This window comes from Prionailurus viverrinus, chromosome A3 (assembly GCF_022837055.1).
Source record: "Prionailurus viverrinus isolate Anna chromosome A3, UM_Priviv_1.0, whole genome shotgun sequence".
Classification (NCBI taxonomy): domain Eukaryota; kingdom Metazoa; phylum Chordata; class Mammalia; order Carnivora; family Felidae; genus Prionailurus; species Prionailurus viverrinus.
The window spans coordinates 50,145,130-50,147,568 of NC_062563.1; positions in this window are offsets into that span (position 1 = coordinate 50,145,130).

A 2,439-nucleotide genomic window follows, 5' to 3' on the forward strand; every position below is an offset into this window, starting at 1 on the left:
GACAGACTTTCTCACTGTGAGCTTAACATATTCCCTGGAGATAGGTAATGCAACAACCAGGCCTGCCTATGGATTGGAACCTTCTACTGCATGCAATGTCAGGAGGTCTTTGATAAGTGACAGGAGTGATACTGAGGACCCTGATCCTCTAAGTGCTGATTTCCTCATGGGGGTCTGACCCTGAATAAGCAGGAGTTGGTGGGTGCAGGTGTGTACTTGAGACTTGCTCTCCTCACGCCTGGCCCTCTGAGCTCTCCAGGCTGATGGTTTGCCTGGCCCCATGGCTGAAACCATGGTGCCCCAGCTCATTCCAGTACACCAGAAAGTCCATCCAGTACTCAATTACAAAAACTGTAAAGGCTTGTCTGATTCAACCCCCTCAAAGTGGGGTAATGTTTCTGGCTTGGAGGATGGCAGGGCAATGGCCCTGCCTGGAGTGTGACCAGCTTCCTCTCTTTAACGTGTTCACCACTCTGTCCCTCACCAACCCCTGTCTGTCTGTCACCCTCCCTTCCAGGAGGAGGGCCCCAGAGTAAGGGGAACATCCCAAGCTGACTCTTGCTGGCTTTAGAGCCCATCTCATAATCACTTAAGTAACAGACCTTAAAACTGGACAGCTACATGCAAAAGAATGAAACTGGGCCACTCTCTTACACCAGACACCAAAGTATATTCAAAATGAATTAAAGCCCTAAATGTGAGACCTCACACCATAAAAGTCCTAGAAGAGAGCACAGGCAGTAAGGTCATCAGCTGTAGCAACATTTTTTTCTAAATATGTTCTGAGACAAGAGAAACAAAAGCAATAAGAAACTTTTGGGCCTACATTAAAATAAAAAGCTTCTGCACAAGGAAGGAAACAATCAAAACTAAAAGACAACCTACTGAGTAGGAGAAGCTATTTGCAAATGACATATCTGATAAAGGGTTAGTAGCAACACCCAAAAACAAATAATCCAATTAAAAAATGGGCAGAAGACATGAACAGACATTTCTCCAAATAAGACATCCAGATGGCCAACAGACACATGAAAAGATGCTCAACATCACTCATCATCAGGGAAATACAAATAAAAACTACAATAAGATATCACCTCACACCTGTCAGAATGGCTGAAATCAACAACACAAGAAACAACGAGTATTGGCGAGGATGTGGAGAAAAAGGAACCTTCATGTACTGTTGGTGGGAATGCAAACTGGTGCAGCCACTGTAGAAGACAGTATGGAGGTTCCTCAAAAAGTTAAAATTAGAACCACCATATGATCTACTGGGTTTTCCCCAAGGAATATACTAAAACAGTAATTTGAAAACGTGTATGCAGCCCTATGTTTATTGTAGCATTATTTATGATGGCCAAATTATGGAAGCAACCCAAGTGTTCATTGATAGATGAATGGATAAAGAAGTGGTGTATATATACACAATGGGATATTAGCCATAAAAATAATGAAATTTTGCCATTTTACAACAACATGGATGGATCTAGAAAGTCTAGTGCTAAGTGAAATACAGAGAAAGACAAATACCATATGATTTCACTCATATGTGGACTTAAGAAACAACAAAAAAACAATACAGAAAAACTCTTAAATACAGAAAACAAACTGGTGCTTGCCCAGAAGGGAACTGGATGGGGGGATGAGTGAAATAGGTGAAGGGGATGAAGACTACACATCATGAAGAGCACTGAGTAATGTATAGAATTGTTGAATCACTATATTGTACACCTGATACTAACATAACACATATATGTTAAAAAAAAAATTTAAAAAGAAGTAGCGGACTCCAAGCCAAGCTGAGCATGAGATAGTGTCCTGCTTGAACACACCTGAAAGCCCAGCACTTCTGACACACACTGGGGGACTCCACAGTGCATTAATGTCATTCCTACTAGGACAGCGCCTTGGTTGCTGGGTTAGAAAGGCTGCCTGGGGCAGAGATCCCCACATTTGCACACACACACAAAATTGGCTGAGAAGTTATACAGTTGGAATCATGGATTTGGGGCTTTGGGAATGTGCTTAAAGGGAGTTCTGGTCAGCAAGTCTGGGAAACTGCCTTAGCTGTTATCTGTGCCTCTATTAGTTGGGTAGGTGTCTTTACTATATTACCATGACATTCATAGTATACTATGTTATATTCTATAAGTGATATTGTGTCTTTCTCAGTGCATTGAATCAGAAAGCACATAGTATCATTTTGTCCCCTTATTGGTGATGCCAGGTTGGATCACTTCATGAAGATTTCTCCACTGTAAAGTGCCTTCTTTTTTTTGTAACTATTAAGGTAATCCGTGGGTGATACTTTGAGACTGTGTGAATATCCTGTTCCCTTACAGCCTTTGTCTGATAGTCCTAGCATCCACTCCTACATTTATTTGGTATTCTGCAGAGAAGAGCTTCCTTTCTTTCTCCTCACCCCCATTTTATTTCCTT